At 36.5% G+C, this 14,090-nt stretch overlaps 1 long non-coding RNA gene across 1 annotated transcript in view; it reads right to left on the bottom strand.

The window, feature by feature from the left end:
* The window catches only part of LOC134739896 (uncharacterized), a 341,453-nt gene that overhangs the window by 25,208 nt on the left and 302,155 nt on the right, over nt 1-14,090 (bottom strand). Inside the window, exon 4 of the long non-coding RNA XR_010126994.1 lies at nt 3,859-3,905. This is a non-coding gene — a long non-coding RNA (uncharacterized LOC134739896). The remainder of the gene's footprint in view (nt 1-3,858; nt 3,906-14,090) is intronic.

Genomic DNA, 14,090 nt, shown 5'->3' with positions numbered 1-14,090 from the left:
AAGAAGGTAATGATAAAGAAATTGTTTGTATAACTGCTCAGCCAACTTTCTGAAGTGCATAAGTGGTTCTTGGCTAAAAATCTCCCCTTAAGAAACTATAATCCATCAGACCACACTAATATGATCCACAATACTACATATGCCAGGATAAAGTAAACCCAGTACTTTTGCTCATGCTGCCCCTTTCTGAGTGACATTTCTGCCTCTTTCATATTTGAGTCTCTGTCAGTGTGGTATCATCATCTCCAGGAAGTCGACTTCAGTTGCCATCTGAATCATTAGGATTTCCTTTGCTCTATTCATGCAGTACTTGGCAAGTATTTCTATTATAGCATATAGCAAGTCATGTGCACATTTGTTTACATGTCAGTTTCCCTGCCTCCTCTCAGTGTGAGGGGATGGAGGACAAGTTTCCATCATCTGTGTATCTCCAACCATAAGAGTTAGCAAGGTACCTGATCTCTGGGAGCTATGGAAGGAATACATGCTGAGTGAATGTGTTACTGAATGACCTCCCAAACCTGGTTCAGACTCCTGCTGTTATGTAAAGATAAGAAAAATCCCCTCATCATCTTTTATATATGTTGGTGAAGGGGGTGTGCCTCTGGATATGAGTTTAAAAATATAGCTACATGAATCTCCAAGATGTATTCATGAGGAATCTGAGATGAAATGAAGCCCCAGTTTCCCTTACTTTAAAAAAAACCTTCCTGCTTTAAATTTTTAGCTGAGAAAGCTATACTATTTACAGGGATTATGCTTCTACTAACAGGCTTGCATTTGTTTTTTAAATAGGACCCTCTATCATTTTCCCTTAGTTAGTTAGTAGCTGTCATGTATAAAATTACCACAAATAAAAGAAGGAGGTGGAATATAAATGTTCAGAGGCAACACAGCATGGTAGGCAGAGGTGAGAAAGGAGGTTGCAAAACACTTGTGTGGTTCCCCAGGGGGCGAGGAATGTAGAGCAAGTCACATCAGGAGCCTAGTGGCTGCTCTGTCCAGAGATATATGTACATTCATGTGTGTATATTATTTTTTTCTTAGAGGTATAATATTTTAGAATCTTTCTGATTATGTACAGGCTTCTGCTACTCATAACTTAAAATACCATGCATCTTGTTGCAGCATGTAGCTATGGCTGGGGCAATTCCTGCAAAACCTTCCTCAGCTTCCAGCCTCTTTTATCACAGAGAAATTTAATTTCAGCAAGGAAGAAAGGACAAGCTAGACAAGGAGTCTCCTAGGTGAGGAAGCAAATAGTGGGAAAGTAAAAGGACATATTCTGGCTCCAAAAATGGAGTTGTTCACCTCCAAAGTGCAATTGAACAGCTATCAGTATGGACAGTGGGGGAGCCAATAAAGGATTTTAATCAGAAAAGATGCAAGATTGTATTTGCTTTTGGGAAAGGTCCAGAAAACTACAATATTGGGGACAAACTGGAGGGTGCTGGGCATATCTGGATGAAAAAAGCAAAAGTGATAGGAAAGAGTTGAAGGGAATATATTGACGGGCTATTTAGACAATACTTAGGGAGGAATTAGAGAGAGATTTGAAGAAAGAAGGTGTTTGGGTGACTCTCAGATTTGAGCAGCCCCTTATATCATGGAGTCAGTACTTACCGTATTTGACTACTAGCCTAACGAGACTTCTATCGCATTATATAATGCGTATTCTGACATCTAATTTCAGAATCTCAGATGAATCACCCAATCCTTCTGTACTTCTTCATCATCAGACAAGAAAGGACAGTAATCTTAAATTATTCTCCCTACTTCCTACCCCCAATCCCATTCCCCAAACTTTTCTCTCTCCCCCAACTAAAGTAAGGTGGGAATCCTTAATCAACATTGCTCAATCAATAGAATTAGGTAACCTCAAAACTGTGAGCTCTCCATCTCTGCAAATCTAGGAATGAGCAGGCATGGATCTCTAGGATGCTCACAGGAATTGTGTGCAAGAAGACCTAACTGGCATAAGGATGCAAGATCCCCCGTCTTCTCTAGCTGTAGACTGACTGATGTGGTAAAATAGTTAGTATTTCCTAATGGAAATTAAAATATATGTGAACAATATACTTAATCAAGAATCTCTGATCAGGCTTTATTAACATGAAAGTCAGACCACCAAAGGATTCTATGGACCAGTGTTAAAAAAAAAAAAAAATCTAGGTATGATGGAACCATGCAAACAGGAGACCTGGGTTCTGGGTCAGCCTCTGATTTAGGTGAGCTGGGTAATTAAGGGCAAGTCATCCCCTGCTCTCAAACTTGGTTTTATTGTCTATAAAATAAGGAATCTGGACTCTAACGTCTTTCCCAGGTTTGATGTTCTGTGCCTCAGGGAATTTCTATAAAATGTTTCATGCTTTCATTTTCATGAACTCTAGCAAATGGAAACTAATGACTCATTCAAAGTATATTAATTTACCTGGAGTCTGTTAGGGCAACAGAAATAGTATGGTTAAAAAATAGAACTGATATTTTTCTTCCTGCCAACCCAGCAAACATCAGAAACAGGAAAAGGCTTCGCTTAATAGTGAGACACCATGCTCTATGGGGTGCCACAGTTTACAACATACTTCACAGAGAAGGCATCGACAAGCAGGGAAAAGTACAACTTTTATTTTTTCCACTTGGAATTAAGAGTGTTTTTCATTGCACTCTATGCCCAGGGCTTCAGCGTTTGAATCAGGTGGTACAAAGCTGATGAAAGAGAGCTTGGAGCAATTGATGGCATTGTCTACTTGGGCTCTACAGCAGAACGGCGAATTCGGAGTTCGGCCCTCTAGTGGACACATACTCTGATTGCAAGTTTCTTTTACTAGGAAGGAGAATCACATCCACAACTGCGGGGGATCAATGGGTGAGAGAGAGAGGGACACCGCTTCACATGATTTGTGTCTGTCACGGTCTGATTCTTATCTGTGACACATATAAAGACCACGAGACGTGGAGCTAAACAGTCCCAAGTCTGAGCGTGTCCTAGGTTGGCCATTAGGGAACTTTATGAGTCCGGATCGATCTCAGAGTTTCAGTGTTTCCATTATATGAGTGTCTCCCCACTCCGGGCTTTGTTCTTTAAATGGAGTAATACATCCACATATGCTTTGTGAAATTGTAAGTGCTTGCTACCTACCAATTTCTATTATTAGTTACATTTTTAAAATACCTATTAGTTTTTTGAATGCCTAAACCATTTTTTCTCTTCTTTTTTTTTTTTTAACTTTTAAGTTCAGGAGTGCATGTCCAGGTTTATTATATAGGTAAACTCGTGTCACGGGGATTTGCAGTACAAATTATTTCATCAGCCAGGTATTAAACCTAGTACCCATAAGTTATTTTCTGTGATCCCTCCCGCTGGATAGTAGACCTTTGTTGGATGCAGAGTTTGCAAAAATTTTCTCCCATTCTGTAGGTTGTCTGTTTACTCTGTTTATAGTTTCTTTTGCTGTGTAGCTCTTTAGTTTAATTAGATCCCATTTGCCAAATTTGCTTTTGTCCCAATTGCTTTTGGTGTCTTCATCAGAACTGCATGAGGTGATGAATACACTAACTATCCTTATTTGATCATCATACAACATATATCAAGATATCAAGTTGTACCCTATAAATATATACAATTACAATGTGTCCATTAAAATAATCAATTAAAAGCTTTTAAAAATGCAGAAAATAAGCTTAAAAAATCTCTAAATAGGTAAAATTTTATATATTTGAATAGGAAAAATATTCTTCCACATTTCTCCCTTTATCAATCACCTCTCATCCTTATTCAATGTCTTCTCTGAACTCACAACTGCACTATTAAGTGAAAAAAAATCTTAGATAAAATTTGAATATTTACTTAAGACTTACCTCATTATTAACTGAAGAGTTAATAAGAGATCTGCAAAGTTCCTGAACTTAAATAAAAACAAAAGTTAATAGTTAACAGTTAAATAATAAGAAGATAATGCCACCTACCTATAAGAAATCCGTGTTAAATATAAAGATAAAAGTAGGTTAGATGCTAACAAATGGAAAAGATAGCTATTTTGACAGTAGTCTTATTTAAGATGAAATTATTTCCCAAAGAGCTTCTCTACAAGTTGCTTAATATCTCTATGATAAAAGAACCTAAACTTTATAACAGACTATTTAAGGGTAATGGGATTATCTAGCCTTTTATCCTTTTATTTTTATTGTCCTATATGTTAACAGTAAATCACCAAAATTATCCTTATTGAGATAAAAACATTATCTCAAACTAATTCAAAAGCAATGAGTAATATGTGTGAAATTGACAAGATTAACGACCTCACTCAAAATATAAACGTACTCGCCTTCTTTCTTCCCAATACTTTCTCCAAGAAGCACACAAACCTTGTTGCACACAGAAAGCAGCTGACTATTATTGCAAAGCATTCCTCCTGTTTTCCCAGATGTGTTTGTGTATCATCTTAGTCTACACAATACACCCTCCCCTTTCCTCTCTTATCACACATTTTTGAGAACACCTTTTAAATTAAAAAGTATCTTCAGTATTTATGAAATAGAGTATTATTTTTTCTCTTTCAAACTATGCAATTAATATTCCAGTATAACCAAACAAAGTAGGTGAGACTTCTGGGTCAGGATCTATGGTAACAGTCAGAAAGAAAAGCCATGTTAAAACTTTAGCAAGGAAAAAGGATGAGGAGGGAGGGGGAGGAGCAGGCAGTGATGGTGGAATGGGAAGGTGGGGTGTAATAATGGGCTGATTTGAGAGTCTGAAACAAGGGCAGAAGAAAGTGTGGGAGTGGGAGGAAGAAGTGGTCAGTCCACCCCCTCCAGGAGCCCCATATCCTGGCTTATATGTTCTGATGATACCCTAAACCTCCAGGAGACACTAGAGACTAGAGAACTTCTCTGCTCTGAGCCACAGAAAAGTTCTAGCTTCCCAGAGACATTGGATTGCCTTCCTGAAATGCCTATCAGCCAAATCAAGACCCCGTCTACTCTTGCATAACACCATGAACTTTCCTTCATGGGCCTTATGATATTTTAGGTATAAATTTATTTCTTTGATTATTTCTTTAATATTTGTATTTTCTAATAGATGATAAGCTTTATTGCGGGTAAAGTTTTTGCTACTGTACAACCAGTGCCTGGCACTAAATGCTCAGTTAATGTTTGCCGAATGAAAAAATGAATGATGTGGATGAGAACGCCACTCTGCACTTCTCCGAGATAACTCTTCAGAAAGACTTGGCTCTTTCTTTCCTGCCTGCTGACCTCTTATGTGAATAGTAAACCTAGTACAGTCATCTATCACTTAGAAATGGGGATGAGTTCTGAGAAATGCATCGTTGTGTGAACCTCACAGAGTATATTTACACAAACCGAGATGGTACAGCCTGCTCACCCCTAGGCTATTTGGTATAGCCCATTTCTCCTAGCACTTGTACAGCATTATAGTATACTGAGTACTGTGTATGTATACTGAGTACTGTAGGCACTTGTAACACATGAAAAGTATTTGTGTATCTAAACATAGAAAAGGTTAAGTAAAAACACAGTATAAAAGAAAAAAATGGTACACTTGTATAGGGCACTTACCATGAATACAGCTTACAGGACTGGAAGCTACTCTGGGTGAGTGGTGAGTGATTGGTGAGTGAATGTAAAGGCCTAGGACAGTACTGTACACTACTGTAGATCTTATAAACACTGTACAAGTAGGCTACACTAAATTTATATAAAAATATTTTTCTTTCTATAATAAGTTAACCATAGGTTACTGTAATGTTTTTACTTTACAAACTTTTTTTATTTAGCATTTTGACTGTTTTTTGGTAACAGTTTAAAACACAAACACATTGTACAGGTACACAAATATTTTTTTTCTTTATATCTGTATTCTATAAGCTTTTGTCTATTTTTAAAATTTTTTTCTTTTCATTATTTTACTTTTAAAACTTTTCTTAAAAACAAGACACAAACACACACATTAGCCTAGGTCTACACAGGGTCAGGATCATCAATATCACCATCTTCCACCTCCACATCTTGTCCCACTGGAAGGTCTTCAGGGGCAAGAGCATACATGGAGCTGTCACCTCCTACGATAACAATGCCTTCTTCTGGATTCCCTCCTGAAGGACCCATCTGAGGCTGTTTTACAGTTAACACTTTTTAAATATAAATAGAAAAATACACTGTAAAATGACATTTTAAAATGTAGTATAGTAAATACATAAAGCAGTAAAAGTTGTTTATCAAGGATTATGTATTGCTGTACATAATTGTATTGCTAGACTTTTATATGACTGGCAGCACAGTAGCTTTGTTTACACCAGCATCACCACAAACACATGAGCAACATGTTGCACTATGATGTTAGGATGGCTATAACATCACTATGTGATAGGAATTTTTCAGTTCCCTTATAATCTTCGGGCACCTTGTCACAAATGTGGCCCGTCACTTACTTCAACAGCATTATGCAGTGCAGGACTATAATTAAGCTGATACAGGCGTAGGATGGTCCCAATTTACACATGATTACACAAAACTCAGAAAGACTCTATGGACAGATGCCCAAAACTGTTAGCCTGGTTGCATTTCCAAACCTTTCCATAAGGCAGTCCCCACCAGGCAGGTATGCACATAATCTCACCAGTTTGAGTTATAATCATTCTGGCTGAAAATTACAATGAATTGTCTCAATTGACTGCTTAGAATCTCCTGGGAATCTTTTAAAACTCCCAATCCTAAGACAGCACCTATGTGAAGTTAAATGAGAATGTCTTTGGACGTGAACCAGATATCAGCAAATATGCAGTGAAGGTTGAGAACCATTGCTCTATCTCCAACTTTTCCAGTGACCTTCACACCATTCCCTTTTTTCCCTTTTGACACGAGGGATCTCCTGATAAACTAATGAGCACAGAGCCCAAGAAAAAACAAAGTAGAAGCAAGAGAATGGCGAGAGAGAAAACAGTTGGGCTGATGGGCAGCAAACACAAGGGATTGTAGTACTATGAGCAAAAATCTTGTGCACAATAATTTATTATAAAATAGAAGAACAGACTGCTTTGATTTGAATTCTATTGATCATAATAGACAAAATTTAACAGGAGAAAAGCATAGTTCTGTAATTTGGTGAAAAAAAAACTTACACATATAGGACAAGGGAGAGGTGACTAAACATGGTGAAAATAAAGGAGTGTATTAGCTCAGGCTATAGAATGGGTACTATAGTACTATAGAATGGGTGATTTAAACAACAGAAGTATTTTGCACAGTTCTGGGGGCCAAAAGTCTAAGATCAGGGTGCCCTCATGGTCAATTTTTGATGAGGGCTCTCTTCCTGGCTTGTAGATGGCTACCTTTTTGCTGTGTGCTCACACAGTCTTTCTCAGTGTCCTTAAAGAGAAGAAGCTTTGGTGTCTCTTCCTGTTCTTATAAAGGCACCTGCCTTCTCTAATTAGGGACCCATTCTTATGACCTCATTTAATTTTTATCACCTCCTCACAGGCCCTGTCTCCCTATACCATCAAATTAAGGATTAAGGTTTCAACATATGAATTTAGTGGGGAGAGGAATAAAATTCATCCCATAACAAGGTGATTTGGTTGAGTCTGGGCAAACTATAAGTCAATGATGACTGCCAACATTTGTTTTTATGTCGATATAAATAAAAATGATAGTGATTATTTATGGAGGTCTACCATGGGGCAGGCACTGTAACACAGTATAATACATAATACATGGACCCTTATATATATATATATACATATATATATATATATATAAAAAATCCTATTTAATGTATGGGGAGAGACCCAGGATTGTCCAAAGAAAACCTCTGCAAGGTCATGAGAAAGGGAGTTTCCCATTTCCGGTAAGAGCTGATTGTATCCAAATTAACCTGCCATGTTACCAGCGTCCCATGTCCTCCAATAACCTGAAATTAATTTCTCAGAAAGTCACCAGGTACCACCAGCTAGGGCTCAGACAACTCTTTGCAGTTGGTGTCTAAACCCTTTGCCTGAGCTCTAGCTCATATTTGCATTTGAAGAAGGTAGATGAGGAGGCAGGATCCCTCTGTGGGAACACAAACCTGCCTACATCCTGCAATTATTTCCAAATCCCTGCAGGCGTCCCCATGATATAGGACAGTGTGCCACTTCTGGATGAACTTTGGGTGGTCCATTTCCTCAAAAAAATCCTCTTTCTCAAGCAAGTCTATTTTTAAATCCTATGCTTCTCAAATGTTTATGGACATATAAAATACCTGGAGGATTTCTGTAAAATGCAGATTCTGTAGCAGGACAAGCTGCAGACAAAACTCCTCAGACACCGAGTTAAAGAAGGAAGGGGTTTATTTCGCCGGGGTCATTGGCAAGACTCACGTCTCCAACAACCGAGCTCCCCGAGTGAGCAATTCCTGTCCCTTTTAAGGGCTCACAACTCTAAGGGGGTGCGTGTGAGAGGGTCGTGATTGATTGAGCAAGCAGGGGGTACGTGACTGGGGGCTGCATGCACCAGTAATTAGATCGGAACAAAACAGGATAGGGATTTTCACAGTGCATTTCTATACAATGTCTGTAATCTATAGATAACATAACCGATTAGGTCAGGGGTCGATCTTTAACTATCAGGCCCAGGGTGCAGCGCCGGGCTGTCTGCCTGTGGATTTCATTTCTGCCTTTTAGTTTTTACTTCTTCTTTCTTTGGAGGCAGAAATTGGGCATAAGACGATATGAGGGGTGGTCTCCTCCCTTAATTCTAATTCATTCTGTTTGCAGGATGCCTAAGCTTCTGCAACTTCTACAAGCTCTAGGCAATGCCACTGCTGCTGAAACAAGGGCCATGCTTCCAGTAGTAAGCATGTTTTGAGTAACATACTTTGAGATATGGTGGTGTACTTATCTTCTCTACCTTCCTATCACTCCTTTGATCCTGACAACAATCTTCTGAGGATTCTTGTTTCTAATCCTAGTCGTCATTCTGTGTATTAAAAAAATTAAGGCCAAAAGAGACTGTGGAATCATAGAATAAGAGACAGATACAAAAGTTTCAGTTATGTCTTTTGGAAAAGAGACAATGTACCTCTTCTTTCTCTCCCTTTACAGTTTCGGTGATATTATTTTGAAGAATTATAACTCATTTTATGATTATCCAAGCTATTTACTTTTGCACCAACCTATTAGCTCTGGGAAAACATGGAGAAAGATTCTGGATTTTGATATGACTCACAACTCACCAATCAATTAACTGTCTTTCTTAAACTTAATTAGCTATAAGTTAGTGGGTGGCAGCTAGAACTGACTTCAGAAACAGTTAAGAAGCGACCAGTTAGGTAACGTTGGAAAGTTTTATTTTCCTTTATTTTGATTTTTCTTAAACCCATGACACCTAGGACATAGAAGAATGAATAAAATAATGAATGAATGTATTAAGTAAATGAGATTCTTGTGTTAGGCCCAAAGGTTGAATGGGTTATTCTTCTCTAGGAAAACCAGGAGATGATTAATCAGATAGATAGACAGAGAGATAGACAGATATATAGATAGATCACATATACATATACATATGTATATACACATATATGAGTGTTTTTTACTGTTCAGAATCATATAGTTTATTTAAATTTATATATAATGTGTTCAACAGACATATGCATGTATCATATAAAATAAGCATAAAGAAGCAAATACTTTTATGCTTTATGCATGTCCTTCAAATGAACTAATCAGCATCACTTCAAAATGATACCAAAACCACGTGATTCAAAAAAGAGCTAAATTAAACTCATGAGCTGGTCTGTATTCTGTCCATTTAAAATAATTTACATGAGTTTCAAAGTGATATTGTAACAAGGTTCACTTCACTGAACCTATTTGCATATCTATCTGAATGCAAAGCACAGAAAGAAAGTGAATTGCTGTTTAGCTTTCTTCCCTGGAGTTCTCTGCATGATTCACCTCTTGCTGATGGGCATACCAAAGCCCCTAGGGAAGCATTTACAAAATGGGCTTACAAATTTGTTTATGTGTAATACCCTCTTCACCAAAACAACAAAAATCACCATGATCATGCAACTAAAGCAACTCCTTCCATTAAATCTGCTGTTCCTACTCATTTTCCACTCTATTCTTATTTTGTACAGTTTTAATTTGAAATTATTATTCTATTTAACCTCTTAAAAGTTATTTTACACGTGTAACAAGACATCAACTGTTCATTAAGTACCTCTTCTGAGCTTGGCTCTATATTAGGCACTGGGTAGACCCAGATGCAAGTTTTAATGAGTCATTTTCTCATTATTATAAGAATAAAATATATAAATATTAAAATTCTAAATAATATTAGAGGATATTATATTGATTCAGTTCACCCTCATTTCCAGCTCCAATGCTTCTAAGAGTTTTAGCCACTTGTAATTATTTCTTCTTTATCCCTCCAGAACGGATACATTTATATGCATGTGGCTGAGCATCTGTAGTATACCCTTAAGTTATATGCATCTGTCTTTCTATATTTTCCAAGTAAACTTAATCTTCCAAAACAAACAAATATAGCTTCTACACTTTTGGTGTTATCCTCAAATAGTAAATAACATAGATTCTTGAATATCAGTGCCTGACAATGTATTTGTTAACTCATCAGACCTTCATATCCTATTCCCATGAACCCATTCTGGTTTGGGTATTTAACTCTGTGTATGACTTTTTCTCTCAACTCCTACTACATTAATCAAACTGTAATTTAAACATCAACTTACTTATTTCTGAAATATTGGGCTCCTTTTGAAAAGGATTACTCTGCAATTTCTCTATTTTACAATTCTACTGTGTTTTACTGGCTTTACTTGAAAGAAAGGCATTTGATATACAGGTCTATTCGATATTTCACCAATCACACAGTCAGGCCTAATATTGTTTTGGCTATTCGAAGACTTTTCATTTTCATAAACATTTTGGAATCATCTTGTTAATTTCTATGTAAAATCCTCCTGGGATTTTTACTGATTGCAAAAAATCTATAAATTTGGGGAAATTAAAATAAAAATAATATTGAGTTTCCTGACTCATTAACATCATTTTATATCTCCATTTATGTACATCTTCTTTAATTCTGTCAATAACACCTTTTAGTTTATAATGTAGAGGTTGTATACATATTTTTGATATTTTATCTCCCAGGTTTTCATATTTGTCTGTTATTGTAAGTGGCACTGAATTGTGTAATACTATTTTCCAATTATTCATCAGTAGTATATAAAATACAGTTGGATTTTGACTTTGTTTTGCTATTTTGCTAAGCTAACTTATTGGTTCTAGTAGATATTGTACAATCTTTAGGATTTTGTACACAAATAATTGTTTCCTATGAATAAAGACAGTTTCATTTCCTTTCCAATATGTATAATTCTTTTTTATCCTACTTTATTATACTGGTAGAATCTCTATGACAATGTTGAATAGAAGTGGTAAGAGCAAACATCCTTCCCCTTTTCCTGATCTTAGGAGTAAAACATTCAATTCTTTATTAAGTAATATTAGCTGTAGGTTTTTTCATAGATGCCCTTTATCAGTTTTAGGAAATTCTCTCCTATTTGTTTTTTGTTTGTTTATTTGTTTCTTTGTTTGTTTTTGTTTTGAGGCTGAGTCTTGTTCTGTCACCCAGGCTGGAGTGCAGTGGTGCGATCTCAGCTCACTGCAACCTTTGCCTCCTGGGTTCAAGCGATTCTCCTGCCTCAGCCTCCTGAATAGCTGGGACTACAGGCAGGTGCCACCATGCCAGGCTATTTTTTTTTTTTTTGTATTTTTAGTAGAGACGGGGTTTCACTATGTTGGGGAGGCTGGTCTTGAACTCCTGACCTCATGATCTGCCCGCCTCGGCCTCCCAATGTGCTGGGATTACAGGCATGAGCCACCATGCCCAGCCTCCTATTTCTGTTTTTTTGGAGGGTTTTTATTATGAGTGAATGTTGAATTTTGTCTCATGCTATTTCTGTACCTATTTAGATTTTTTTAAGTATGATATGATGATGAATTACATGAGGTGATTCTTACATGTTCATACAAGCCTGCGTTCTTTGTAATTATTTTCTTATCATTTCTTTCTTTTTGTCTCTGTTTTTTTGTGCTTTTTCAAACTCCTGCACAGTGAATCTTATTTATTTTAGACTCTTATTCTTTTCTAATATAAGCATTTAGTACTATAAATTTCTCTCCAAGCACTTCAGCTTTATCCTATAAATGTTGATATATTTGGTTTTCATTTTCATCTGGTCAAAACATCTTTTTATTTTCTTTCTGATATCTTGTTTGGTCCATGGGTTATTTAAAAGTGTATGGTTATACTGCAATTGCCTAGGAATTTTCTATTTATCTGTCTGTTGGTTTTTAGTCTTATTCCATTGTGTTCAGAAAACTTTGTCTGATTTCAGTTATTTTAAATGTACTGAGTCTCAATTTTTGCCACAGTTTATGATCTTGATAAACTTTCTAAGTGTACTTTCAAACAATGTGTGTTTGTCTGCTGTTTAGTGAAGTTTTCTGTAAATACCCATTAGAGCAGGTTGGCTTTTGTTTATTGGTTCTATCAAATACTAAAATGATAAGGGTTGAATCTGTAACTCTAATTATAGATTTTTATATTTCTTTTTTCAGTTCTACTTCTGGCTTACAGATTTTTGAAGCTAGTTTATTAGATGCATGCATCTTAAGTCTGTTTATATTCTCCTGATGAATTTACCCTTTTATCATCATGAAATAATCCTCTTTGATTCTTTCATATTGCTTGGTTTGGAATCTACTTAGTCTGATATTAACATAGTTACTTCAGCTTCCACTCATGATTGTTTTAATAGTATATATTTTCCATTTTTTTACTTTTAACTTATTTGAGCCTTTAATAAAGTGTTTCTTTTAAACAAAATAAATTATGTTCTGCTTTTTTATGCAATCTGAAAATCTCTGCCTTTTATTCTGAGTGTTTACTTCATTTACTTCTTATTTAACAAGCTTATTAAATATGATTTAGATACAATACATTAACCAATTTTAAATGTACAATTCAATGAGTTTTAGTAAACTCACTAGGTTCCATAATCCAGTTTTCAAATGTTTTCATCATATAAAATCCTTTGTGCCCATTTACAATTAATTCTTATTTCTATGCCCAGACCAAGACAACCACCAATATACTTCTGTCCTTATAGATTCTTCTTTTCTAAGCATTTCAAATAAATTGAAACCTATGTGTATTTTGCGTGGTGGTCTCCTTCCTTCCTTCTTTCCTTCCTTCCTTCCCTCCTTCCCTCCTTCCTTCCCTCCTTCCCTCCTTCCTTCCTTCCCTCCTCTCCTCCTCCTCCCTTCTTCCTTCCTTCCTGCCTGCCTGGCTTCCTTTTCTCTTCCTCCTCCTCCTCCTCCTCCTCCTTCTTCACTTAGCTTAATGGTTTTGAAGTTCATCCGTGATAAAGCATGTATCAATATTCATTCTTTCTCTTTTTTACTAGTATCCCACTTCATTGATATGCCACATTTGCTTAACCATGTACCAGTTAATGGATGTGTTGGGTCATTTAGATGTAACTACTGTAATATAAACACTCAATTTCAAGTCTCTGTGTAGACATAGATTTTCATTTATCTTGGATGGACTTAGGAGTGGTATTGTCTTCTAAAGTGTATTAAACTTTTTTTTAAAAAAAAAACTGCTAAATTGTCTTCCAAAGTGGCTGTTTTTACATTCACACCAGCAATTTAGAGTCACATTTCTCTACATTCTCATCAATATTTGCTATTGTTTGTCTTTGTAATGAAAGTCATTCCGGTGGGTATGAAATGGTATATCATTGTGATTTATTTATTTTTTTCTAGAGACAGGGTCTTGCTGTGTCATCCAGACTGGAGTGCAGTGGTGTGATCATATCTCACAGCAGCCTTAAACTCCTGGGCTCAAGTGACCCTCCCACCTCAGCCTCCCAAGTAGCTGGGACTACTTGGGAATATCCTCTTTGGAACGTGACACCACACCTAGCTAATTTTTTAAAAAAAATTTTTGGTAGAGACAGGGTCTTGCCATCTTGTCCTGTTTGTTCTGGAACTCCT

Source organism: Pongo pygmaeus, chromosome 6 (genome assembly GCF_028885625.2).
Source record: "Pongo pygmaeus isolate AG05252 chromosome 6, NHGRI_mPonPyg2-v2.0_pri, whole genome shotgun sequence".
Lineage (NCBI taxonomy): Eukaryota > Metazoa > Chordata > Mammalia > Primates > Hominidae > Pongo > Pongo pygmaeus.
The sequence above is the reverse complement of the archived record's forward strand: the minus strand, read 5'-3'. Positions and strand labels throughout refer to the sequence as shown.